This window comes from Onychomys torridus, chromosome 7, assembly GCF_903995425.1.
Source record: "Onychomys torridus chromosome 7, mOncTor1.1, whole genome shotgun sequence".
Classification (NCBI taxonomy): Eukaryota; Metazoa; Chordata; class Mammalia; order Rodentia; family Cricetidae; genus Onychomys; species Onychomys torridus.
In genome coordinates this window covers 62,736,551-62,750,023 of record NC_050449.1, presented here as the reverse complement: position 1 = coordinate 62,750,023, position 13,473 = coordinate 62,736,551, and positions in this window count along the sequence as shown.

Here is a 13,473-nt window from a genome sequence, read left to right as displayed (position 1 = left end):
GATCACTTTGTTTTCTGCAAGAATTTAAAGAGTCAATTACTACCTCTACACACCCTTGGAACCTATGTTATGTATGAGATGGTGAGTGTCCTGATTAGGTTTTTGTCAATTTGAGACAAACTAGGGTCATCTTGGAAGGGGAAACTTTAATTAAGGAGATGCCTCCAATGGACTGGCCTATAGGTAGGTCTGTGGGACATACTGTTGATTAGTGATTGATGTGGGAGGGACCAGGCCACTGTGGGCAGTGCCATTCTGGGGCAGGTGGTCCTAGGGTGTACAAAAAAGCAACTTGAGCACACCATGGGGAGCAATCCAGTAAGCAGCCTTTTTTCATGGCTTCTGCTTCAATTCTTGCCTCCAGATTCCTGCCTTGGGATCCTTCCCTAACATCCTTCATGACTGACTGTGATTGGGATGTGTAAGCAAATACCTTTCTTCCCTAAGTTGTTTGGGTCATGGTATTTATCAAAGCAATAGAAAGCAAACTTGGACAGAAAGGGACACAAAACACTTTCATTCTAAATTCAGTTCACGAATCTGGAGTCTACTAACCAAGGATAACCAGCACCAAGGCCTAGGCAGAAACATTTAGCGGGTACAGCTCTGTGTACAGCATTTGACAGCTGATGGAAATGCTGAACTTTCAGCGTTTCTGTGGCGTTCACAGGTCCTCAACCTGAAGTTGGGCTTTAAGACTATGAAAACTATCTGCCTTGGGCGAACCCACAGGGCCAAGGATAGTCCATTTATTTTTAATATGATGGGCCACAGAACAGCTTAGGAGGGTGTAGCTGTAGCCACACAGACTGACTCTAAACAATGAAGTCATTTCCAGGCTACGCCAGACAATTGACTTCTTCCATCTAGTCACTCTTGAAGGGAGGAGTAGGTAGGTATTGTTCAGGCTGAGAACAAAGGCAGATGACCAATAGTGGCAGTTTCTAGGCTCCCAGGTGAAATGATTGAATTTTCTTGGTTGTTACTAGATGTTTGGACCACAGCATCCAAATGCTGTATAGAAGGCCTCTGATTCTTTTTTTTTCTCCTACACTTGAGCTAAACTTGCTTTCTGGGTGTGGGTGGAATCTTCTGGAATGGGTGTACGTGATGTTGCATCATAGGTTGTTTCCTGGGACTATGCCCCTGCTCTCCATGTCTTAACCCAGCCCTGTCTCTCGTCCTATGGAGTCTTTGAGGGTAAAGGACCTGAGCATTTGCATTTTGGGTCACGTCCCACGATCACCAAGCTTTATATATGGGATGGTTAATAGCTCTAGCAACGAACTTTCCAGTTACTTTGTGAGCATGAACTTAAGGTTTTTCTGGATCAGTTGCCAGTGAGCCAAGTGATGAGAATAGAGACCCACTACAGAAGGCTCGTGTGTCTTGATGTCCTAATGAAACACCCTGTCAGCACTTGAAATTCTAATTCAAATGCGAGTCAAATGGGTGTCAAGGTAACCTACAGACTCCACCCCCAAGGCACCCTCCAGCAGTCTTGCCAAGAAGGGGGCCTGCGTTTTTCTGGACTGTGAGTGGACCTCAAGTTTGAGGTTGCTGAGAATCTAATCCAAGAGTGGCTTCCAGGAAAGAAAAACAAATCAGACAATGGTCTTTGTCAGGTTCTTGGTTCTTCCGAGGAGATAGTAACAACTGTGACAAATTATTGGGTTTATTTTGTGGGATTCACAAAGACCCAAGGAGAGAAGATTGAGGCCTCAAAACTCATTTTTTTCAAGTCAAATTCAAAGCCACATCTCTGGGGATAAAAAGTGAATATGGGGCTGGAGAGTTGGAGCAGTGATAAGGAGCATTTGTTGCTCTTGCAGAGAGGACTCAAGGCACCCAGAGTCCTCATGGCAGCTTACAACCATCTGTTAACTCCAGTAGTGGGAGATCCAAAGCCATCTTCTGACCATCATGGATATATATATATATATATATATATATATATATATATATATATGCAGGTGAAGCATTCAAACACATGAAATAACAAAATATAGATAAAATATAGATAAATTGAAAAAGGTGAATATATTAATTTATTCTATTTTAAATGATTACAATAAACACTTTCTAAAGGAACATAAAAGATAGCACCTAAAAGGAATATTTATATCTGTGCTAAAATATTTTGACTGCTGAGAATCAGATTCTATTTATAAATAATACAGTGCTTTGATTATTTACTTTAGGTGTTAGTCTGTTACAACCAAAATTCAAAAGATGTACTAACTTATCTGTGAGTAGCAGTTTGTGCTAATTTTGGAATATTTGGATTTAATATTTCTGTTGGTGTGGGAGGGGAGGTTGTGTGGGAAACTAACAAATCAACTTGAGATTAAAAAGTCACCCCTTCTTGACTGCTTACCGTTGAGTCACCTATACTTTGTGGACATTTGTACTTCTCTGTGTGTACATGGAAGAGGCAGGACAGGCTTAGATGGGAAGAATAAGAACTACAACTAAAGATGGTAACAGAAAGGAACGCCAGCATTCAGGCATCATCGGCACAATCTCAGGGCCTTCATGATATCCTCTGGGCCAGCCTGGTGGTGGCTTTTTGGTGACAATTCTGTGATGCTGTATAGAATGGTCTGTTGCAAGTTTTCTTTTTCTTTTAAATTTTCATTTATGTGTAAGGGTAGGTTTCTCTCTGTGTATGCAACTGCCATGTGAATGCGGGTACCCACAGAGTCCAGAAGAGGGTGTTGGATGCCCCTGGAGCTGGAGTTAAAGGTGATTGTGAGTCACCCAGTGTGGATGCTGGGAACCAAACTTGGGTCCTCTGGAAGAGCAGAGCAGCCAGTTCTCTTAACCACCAAACCATCTCTCTCCCCTCCTCTCCCATGGCAGGTTTTCAGCTCTGCATCTGTCTTTGTGTAATATTTTAGTAAATACAGAACTGTCCAAGCAGAATTAGATTAGGAAGTCAGGAGTGAATGACCAGTTGTCCTTGACAATTAAAAAACCAAAATAGCAGTTGATTCCAAGAAGAAACACAAGAAGCTATTATCCACCCAGTATTATTTCATCAGGAAAAGAAACCGGAACACACCTCCTAACAGACAAAGTGTAGGCACTCTCGCGGGAGGGTCCGAGCAGGTCCGTGGGCTATGTAATCACCATGAAAATGAAATTGAAATTCCACACCACAGTGTGAAATTGATCTAATGTCCCTAGCCCACAAGTGAAGAAGCTTTTTCATGTTCACATTCCAAAACCTAATAGCAACATTCCTATCAACAATTGAAAAACATTACAGATGCAAGAATTTCTTAACCATTTTGGGCATGATGACTTAGCATGAGGAAACCCCAGGCTTTAGCTTTCTCCCCTGAGCCAACCAGCCAAACTTTTAGGCATCCTTGCATGCTCGGGAGAACCTGAGTCTCTAAAGACTATACTCAGGGACTTCCTGGAGGCTAATGAGCTCATGTCCTTTCACTGAATTTATGGCTCAACTTGCTCCAAACTGTGGGGTGTGTGTGTGCGTGTGTGTGTGTGTGTGTGTGATGCATGCTCACACACATCTGAGTGTCACAATGACTCAGGTTCACTTTACAGTTCTTGTACCTCTGAGTGGTGCACATGTGACTTGACACACTGGTCTGATAATATATTTGGCAACTATATATATTAATTTGTAAGTTGAAGAATCTCCTTTGGAGGGCAGTTAGAAAGCTCAGATTAAATCACTAATTCAGGGTGACTTGAGTTGTCAACTATTATACAGTCAAGGCTTGACCAAGGTTTCCAGAACCCTGGCTAAAAATGAAAAATTTGTGTCAGTACAGAAATGACTTCATATACTTCACTGGTAGTGAAACTTCTTGAAGAACAGATGTCAAGAGGAGTTAAGAGCAGCTGAAATTTAACGTCTTAAAAAAAGAGAAAACCCGCAAAGCACGTTAGGACCATTTTCAAGGAAAATCCCGACAGATTCTAAGGAAGAAATCATTTGGGTGATGGCTATTAGAGAAAGAACGGATTGATTTTCTCTTCCTGCATATACTGTGGGCCCTGCAGAGATGCTAAGACCAGGAACATGAAGGACTATCTGCCAAGCTGGGTGACAAAAACAATCTATGTTCCAATGGCACAGAGGACTTCCACACTCATGCACCTGGAAGGGTGACATCCCTCCTGACACTCACAGACCTTTGTCACTGCCTGAGTGCTATTCTTTCCAACTTGTCATGGAGATATTTTATTTGGGGGCCTCTCCCCCACTCAGAAAAGTTAAATATCATCTTACCCTTCCCCAAATGTCCTGACATCATCTGACCTAAATCTTTCAGTTAAGAACACTTAGGAACTTTGGGTTTTTCTACAGCATACTTCATGCTTAATGTCTTCCAGGGTGTCCAACCCACAACCCTCAGGCCTCGTGAAGCCCAGGGTAGCTATAAATGAAGCTCAATACAAAACCGAAAACTTACTTAAAATATTATAATAACTCAATTGAATTGTGAGGTTTTCAGGTATGAACTTTGTAGAAGACAATGTTGTACAATGGTGTCAGAAGGGTGGACACCCCAGAGTGACTCTCAAGGTTAGAAAGAAGCTACTATTTTGGCTGTAACTTTTAAGGTTGACAGAGATGAAATTCTTTAAGCTTTTGCAGAAAGGCCTACCTGGTGAAATTGTCTGTTACTCAAGTACAATTTTTCCCGCTCACTTGTCGCCACTCTTCTGCTGTCCCCTAAACCCCTCCATGACTGTCTATATAGGCCCATAAGTTATTTTCAGTGACGGCAATACCTTGGATGTCTTTACAGACAGACTGTCTATACAGTACCAACAACATCTGGGGCCTCTGCCTTCTGTGATGTCATCATTTGAGGTATGCTCTTTATAGCTAATGGAGTTGAGCTGGGTTCTTTGGTCTGCTTACTCTAAGAGCCAATCCACAATGCAAACTGTCTGTAGCTTTCTGTATATGGCTAGGTGGCCAGAGGTCCACACCCCAAACCACCATAAACAGTAGGCACAATCAGCAGCCCCTGCTTGGGAGAGGCCCAGGACGGAGCTAGCAGAAAGACTGGATTACTTACCACCTCTAGAGTGGGTCCCTCCAGGCCAGGGACGAGCTCATGGGCAAGGCTGTGCAAGGAAGCTCTCTGTACCATGCCTGCCCTGCGGATATACAGAGGACTTCAGTGGCCTGTGCTGTCAATCTCTCAGTCAGCATGAGCTCAATTATGCACCAACAACAGCAAGAACAAGAACAACGACAGGACAACCCCCAAAAACTAAGGGTCACAGACTAGCCTGACTGGGGGGCAGGGGGACAGCAGCAACTGCAACCGTGGAGGTGCCATCCTGACCGTACACCACCTAGCTTGGGCTGGACCTCTTGTGGTAGTTCAAACAAGCATTTCATGAAGAGCCATGAGAGCCATATGGGGGAACTTCAAGACAGGGTTCTAAATGTCAGGCAGCTTCTCATCGCAAGATACTCCTTTTACTTTAAAAAATAAAAATGGTAATTTCTTATATTTCCCTTTTCTACAAATACAGAAAGACAGACAGACAAACCCAAGAGCAGATTTTGAGAATCAACTGAGGCACAAGTGAAACTATTTTGATGTTACATAGATATTGCTCCCCCCCACCAATGATTCACGTGGAATTAAAAAAAAAATGTAAAAAGTTGAATGAAGAAAAATGGGGGATATATCCTTGTCATTCCTCTGTCGTGCCAAAAATAGATCCAAGGCTTGCCTTAGAAAGATGCCCAAACACATCTCATAGGTAGCATGTATCTGTGGCTTGGAACACTCGTCAAATTCTAAAGACTCCATTCGTTCAAAGCCTAAATAATATGCTGGTCAACGACAGCGAAGGCTGACTGCTTGCAGCAGCACTACAGTGTTTCATCCTGAAGTGGAGGCCCAGTCAAACACCACTCTTCCGACTGCAGATCACATCACCTTACACTGACGTGAGTTGGTAAGCTTATGGTGGAATCTGAGTGAGGCAGTTGATGAAGGCGATTTGACCCTAAGAAGTGGGATGAATACAGAGCATAGATCCAGCACACAGTTCCACACCAAACTATCGATGCCAGTTACCAGGGCCCCCACAGATCATGTCATGGTTGTGCAACAGCACCTCTATCCCCCCTCAGTATCTCTGCTCCACAAACATAAGAACAAAACAACCTCATCTGTGAGCTAGTGGGAAGGAGAAGGAGAGAGAAGCTGAAAAGAAATCTGGGTTTTCTAGAAACTCTTCTAAGAAGGATCCAGAATAAGAGGTGAACAGTAAGTAACTGATCCTCCTGGCTAGGTTTTGTGGCGTCTCTAAAGATTCGTGGCTTGGAACACCAGAATACACCAGCTTATGCCTGACCTTGCTCATCAACACACACTCAGTACGAACAGGTGGAGATGTACCAAATCCGACCACTACAGGTTGAAAATATGACCACTATTGACCATGGAAACATTGGCTTATGCTCGAAGGGCCACAGCAGCCAGACATATGCGAATTCCAACTCTTCAGAAAACTTGGGACAGAAACAAAATGCATTACTTACATGTGTGTGTCTTCTTCGTTACTGAGATCCCTGGAAAAGAAGAGAAAGAGACAAAGGTCAAAAGAGGTTCTGTGAGGGTCTCTGTGGTCATAAGTCATGCAGTGTGTGCTTGAAACATGTGACATTTAGCCAGCGACATAGAGCTGGAATTGGCCACAGGACATACTCCAAAGCCTTGAACTGTGAAGGGCAGGGACCATGAGCTCACCCACTCTCTTATCAACTAACTGCATGGCTGACAGCTCAGTCACCACAGTGCACCAGTGGGTGCCTTGCAAATACAAGAGTTCAACCCCCCAGAATCCATGTTAAAAGTAGTTCGTATTGGTGCATGCTTGTAATCCCTTTGCTGAGGAGGTACACCACATTCCTGGAGCTTGCTATCCATCCAGCCTAGCCTAATTGGTGAATTGCAGGTCAGTGAGAAACTGTCTTCAAAATAAAAGTGGATGATGCCTGAGGAACTCTACCTAAGGTAGTCCTCTGACCTCCACACACACATGCGTGAATATGGACCTGCACATACATGTGCACCCCTCTCATGTGTGCACACACATGCACACACAGACACACACACACACACACACACACACACACACACACACAAAGCAATGGCACAGACAATAGTGAAACAGGATGAGGAAGATGAGAAGAAGCTCATTGCCTCATCGTCAGTACAGAGGGGATCATGAGAACAGGCTGAGAGAAGGCACAGGAGAGCAGGCGACCCACTCTGGGCTGAGCAGCAGAGTGGGTAACTTGGCACAGCCACTGACTCCAAGTTTCCCTTTTAATGAAAATATTCCTTCCCGTTCACTCAAAGAGTAGCTTTTTATGGTGAAGAAAAATACGACCACACATACACACACACATACACACACACACACACACACACACACACACACACATACATACACACACACACACACACACACACACACACACACACACACACACACACAAAATGTTATTTGTGCATCTGTATTTGTTAAAGTCCACAGGGGAATGCTAGTTGACGTTCTACAAATAGAATCCGTATGAATGGGAGCACAGGGGATGCATGCATGAGTCAGCACCTTGGATATCCCCAAGATTATTTATGTGTGACAGGTGACAAGGAGAACTAAGCAGTAGCTGGCAAGTGTCACCGACGAGAAAATGGCCACAAGCTCCACTGCAAGCTGCCCCAGCTCTGCTTCAGGTAACTAAGCTCTGAGCGTCTCTTACGCTTCAGCCTTCTAGGGAGGCATTCTCTGGGCTAAACAAGCTCAAAACCATCAAACTGCTGAAAATGTTTAACTTGTGACTAAGAACTGTGGTAAGCCTTGAGTTGTGTTTTTTTTCTTTCAAGTTATTAAGAGAACTATTTAACCCTCCCTTGGAAAGTAAAAGTAGCTGGAAACTTTGGCACCCTGCAGCATTGGACCTATTACTTAACTATGGAACACATCGTTCGGGGAGGAGATCGGTTATGAAAACCCTTGGTAGACACGAAGGGAAAAAAGTTTCAAAGCTGTGAGCCAAGACCAAAATCACACACTTGCTTCTCCAAAGTTTTCCAAAGGCCTTATTTAGGGAAGCTGAAATTACAGAGCCCAATTCAAATTTGCCCCCCACCCCCTTATTGAGGAAAACTAGACTATTGTTTTTCATTGTGTTTACTTTGGCTTTGCAAAGTGAAGCGAGATCCTTCTGTGAAGACCCTCAGCGACTCTCCAAGGGAACTACAAAAGTGTTCCAGAAGTTTCAGAAGCCTCATTTATCCTAGGAAAGCCCCTTTCCCCCAAAGCAGCAGTGAGTGGCTCTTAAAACCCAAAGATGATTTGTGACTCCAGCTCATGACACCAGCGCCAATAAACGTTAGTGCCTTTTCAGCATTACTGGAGATGCCAGCATACTTTCCTTAGGAAATGGCACCTTCTGTAAAATCACTCTGAAGAGAAAGTGCCTAGGCTGTCACTCCTGATTATTCAGCCCCCCACACACAATTGGATTGAACGCAACCCCAAACAGACCTATCTATATTCGCTGAGTGTGGAACTATTTTTCTCCTGACATTCAGGGGCCTGATGAAAATCCCACCGTGTTGGGTTTTCTACTTAAAGTTATTATTTGGCGTGATGCCGTGTTCTCATCCAATTTTTTCATGATGATTACACTCATAATAGATTTTGAATCTCTCTCCAGGAAAGCTGCCTGATCCGGAAGAGCAGAAACTTCACGTCTGTCTTTTAAGAGAAAGCATGTCTTAGTCTTTAAAATGGCTCAAACTCTTGGTCTTATAGTTTTGTGATACTGCCAATTAATAGTCAATATAGGCCAGCGGAGGGCATGCCAATGTTGAGGGTTAGCCAGGGTTGCTAAAAGCAGCAGATAAAATACAGAATGCCAGGTTGTGTTTGAACTTCTACTACTAACTTGTTTCTCTTACATTCACATTTTACTGAGCAGTGTGCATTCTATCTGGCAACTTCAATCTATATAAATATAATCCCAAATTACATTATCTTTTACAATGAAGATATACTAACCAATAAAATGGAGAAGAGTATAAAGCCTCTCCTCTCAAACGCAGTATGTTTTTAAAGGCTCCAGTCATATTTATGGCACTCTAAGTGGGTATAGTACATTGTTGTTTTTATGGAGGACCTGTTTTGAAGACAGAATTCTGTTTCCCTAGAAAAGGCCAGCAAAAGCCACAGTGCAAACGCATGAAGGATAAGTTGAAGGGAATAATTAGAAAATGTATAAAACTCCCTTTGTCCTTCTCACTTGAAAAAAGAATCATCTTGGCCCCGGAGATGGCTTGAACTTGTCCCTCTTCTTTCTGGGACTTGTGAGATTTTGTATCTGTGATTCCACAGACATAAAAAAGGAAAAAGATGACCTCTGTATTTCACAGAAACCAAGGCCCAGGGAAACGTAATTAGCATATATAAAGTTTCTCTGTGGAAGTCAGTGCTTGATTAGAAATGTGCCCAAGGCAAGTCTAAGACCCTGGTGTAGATAGGACCTCTAAAAAGCATGTCAAGAGGAGGTCTACTCCCTCAAATATGCCTCTTAGAAGTGAGCTGTGTAAATAATTTAAGCCTATGGGAAGAGTCTTTAAACCCTGTCTCCAGTTTATTTAAACCAAGCCCCAGCTCAGGTTTGCGGGAGAGTCAAACACACAAAGAAACTCCAGTCTCACCAACTGGAAGACTGAATCTAGAACATTCTAGAAGGGACCATTCTGCAGGGACTCCATCTGTTCCCATCCCCCTTGTATCACTGACATTGAGCTGAGCACCCTGCTTTTGTTAGCCCTTGCCCACTGTTCAGTCCCTGGTAGGAAAGTCTTCTCTTTGTCTTCTTCTGGTCTCGAAGACTTCGATTTCTTGCCTTCCTCACTCAGAACAGAGCTCATCCTCAGTCCACACACAGCAGTCACCCAGTGCTGTCCTTTCTATTAGGGAGAGGGGAAGACCTTCAGGGAAGGGCGGGGGAGTTCTTATCTAAATCTTCTGCTGCTGCAGAAGAAAGAATCCTTGGAAGAATTCCATTTCCCAGAGGAAGATTGTATTTAGTATTAAGAATGCAAACATGGGTATTTTATTCAAGAATAGAAAGGAGTAAGTTTCTTCAAAGCCGCTCAGACAGAGCTGTACCTGACCCTACCTATCTTCCTGACTTTTGGCTGAGAGACCTTGGGCAAGTCATTAAACCTCTCTGGACCTGAATTTCTCCATCAAGAATATAGATGATCTTTGCAATAATCAAAAGACTGCTGTGATGATTCAAACAAAACCAGAGCTTTGAAAAGCTGTGGAGTCTGGTATTAAATGTTAATTTATTTTAGTAAAGAATAAACAACCACATATTCTTTAAAATCTACACATATTTATTTGATATGCTTTGCCTGCATGCATTCCTGTGTACCACATGTACCTGTAGAGGCCAACAAAGGATGTTGCATCCTCTAGATCTGAAGTTATAGATGATTGTGAACTACCATGTGGTTGCTGGGAATTGAACCTGGGTCCTCTGGAAGAGCAGTCAATGCTCCTAAACTCTGAGCCATCTCTGCAGCTCTACACACAGTATTATTTTGACAAAATGGAATTATCACTGGAGGCTGTAGCTACTGGAGGCCATGACACTGGCCCTCTTGTCATCCCTGGGTTTGACACTGACTCAGGATCCATGACTTCCATTGTTTGTGACTGGAGGAAAGCACGAGACGGATAAACAAGCACCATGAGGCACAGCGAACTTTCTGGTAGAAACCGATGCCATGCTGATTCTCTCCTCTGTTCAGTTCAGGGAAGCAACTCGCTTCCCACTGATGGGGTAGGTGAAGGGTGTTGCTCTCCACCACCAAAGAATGACCAGGGAGCTGGCTGCTTTATTCACTTGCAGATGACTGAAACCAAGGCAAGGTCATGTCTCAGAGTCTCACAGAGGCCCCAGAGCAGAGCAAAGGTCTCCGAAGAAAGAGAAACTTTATGGAGGGGTAGGGAATGGTGCCATGAATCCTCTTCCAAACACAGAAAATTCACAACCCTGAATATCCCAGAGTGCACTCAATGGACAGCCTGGGTCAACTGCTCAGTGTATCATGTCTAAAGGACAGTAGTTGAACTATCTGATTTCTTTATTCTCCAATGTGTTCTTGAATGCAGCTCCCTGTACTGTCTCTAAGCTGCCATGCTGAACCATCTCTTCTAAGCAGCAGGCTGTCCTGTCCGACCTGTTTTGAGAAATTCAGAGGCACTCATAATCAAAGACAACCCCCTGAAACATGTTCCTCTCTCCTTTACAAACCCAAAAAGGAAAGAAGGCAGCAATCACAGGAGGGTTCATCAGTGAGAGAGGCTCTTCTCATGGGGCATCTTTAAAGTTAGCTGGGCTGGCAAAGAGGGTGACTATGAAGGTCCTAGGCTCCTCATCATTCTCCTAGACTCATGTGTGCACACACATACACACATGTGCACACACACACACATGTGCACACACACAAAATAAACAGAGGACTGTTGTCATATTGTAAACCACTCTAAATTGTTATGTGGAAGTGCCTCAGGTGTGTGTGTGTGTGTGTGTGTGTGTGTGTGTGTGTGTGTGTGTGTTTAAATTGGATTACACCTTCCACTTTTTTGTCCCCTGGGCAGGGTCTGTCACTGTCCTTGAACTCAAGCCTAGTGGCTTAGCTGGCTGGCCAGTGAGCTCCAGAGATACATTTACCTGTCCCCTCAGTGCTGGGGTTATAAGAAAGTGTCACCCTACCTGCTTGTGTTTGTTTGTTTGTTTGAAGTACACATTCTGGGAGATAGAACCCAAGTTCTCATGCTTTCCAGACAAACCCTGTATTGCATGAAAATTCTCCCAAGCCCATGACAGTAGTTTTAAATTAGGGACTTAAATCCTTAAAACAAAAAAGAGAAAAAAATACCATCAATACCCAAAAATCAAAATATGGCTTCCAATAGCATAAGCTTGCCTGACTCAATTTAGCCAGCCACATTTCAAGGTAAATCAAAGGAAATGTCATGAAAATACCACGAATTTGTCACTGTCAAGCTTATCAGTAGAGAAAAATTTCAGAGTTCTAAACTCCTGGAGGAGAGTGTTTCAGGAATGTAATCTGATATTTCTAATGTTGCCCAATCTTAGACCAATTAACTTCCCCGATGGGCCTCTAGGAGGCAGTGGTCTGGGTACAGAAGGATTTTCTCTATAACAGGTAGCATCCCCCCCCCCCCCCCCCCCATTTGGAAAATCCCTAAATGAGCATTTTCAGAGGCCTAGCATGCTGGGCAAGGGCTTGCTCAGTGGAGACACTCGGTTGTCATCTTGTCAACACTCAGCCTTGTGACTTCTCTGGTTCTCTCGCAACTATTTAACAACCCCAAGTATCTAACTGTGGCTCCTTCTGTGTTAAATATTGAAACAAGCCAACACAGGATTCTCTTTTCTTTCAATCTTACCCCTCCAATGTACCCATAGTCCTACACTTCAGGGGACTGTGGCAGAAAGTAGATAATTAGAGGGAAAACCCAGGATTTAACTGGCTCATGTCACAACATGGCACTACTTTCAATTTGCACACTGGAGGTTTTAATGCTAAGAAAATGGTGGCCCCAGATCCAACGGCATTCACAGGACTGAGTCTCCCTTCTTACACGACACTTGAGGGATATGCTATACTTGTTGTCAAAATGTGGCATCTTGGGTAAACGACTTAGCTTCTCTCAGCCCCTGGATCCTTAGTAAAAAGAGGACAGGGTTGGGTCTGTGGCTCAACAGCCAGAACACGTGTGAGGCTCGAGCTCAGATTCTCTGAACCCCTGAAGAGGGTGGTGGTAAATGCTGAGTGCTCAGCAAGACTGAAGATCGTTCACCAGGGCCACGGCACAGAGGGCTGGTTTTCTGGTAAAGATGTTTCTAATTGCATACATGGTGTGAATATATTCTGCACTAAACAGAAGGTCATCCCTTGGGTAGATGCAGGCTTGCCCATCAGGGAACTGCTGGTAAGCAGGTACTCTAATCTGGGTAGCCAATGCTTGAGGTCTTAGACAAATTTCATCAAACAAAGCTGAGAGCACTTAACTTTGTGTGTGCTATCAACCCACACAGTACAGAGGCTGCAGACCCACCCCCCCTTCTCTGACTTGATCCAGGAAAGGAGGAAGCCAGCCTCGAAAACGACATTTTACAGGCAGCAAATGAACACTGGTTAAGAACGAAGACACCAACCCCCTTTGAATAGCCAACAGTTGTTTCACAAAGAAAAAGATCTTACTTGATGCTCATGCTCCAACCCTCCCACTCCAGAGCTTGCTGGGTTCTACATGGTCAAGGAGAAAAGCACAATGGCATGAGGAAAATCAGGATACAGCACAGGAAGAGGCTGGCCAAACAGAAACCATGTTACAAAACGC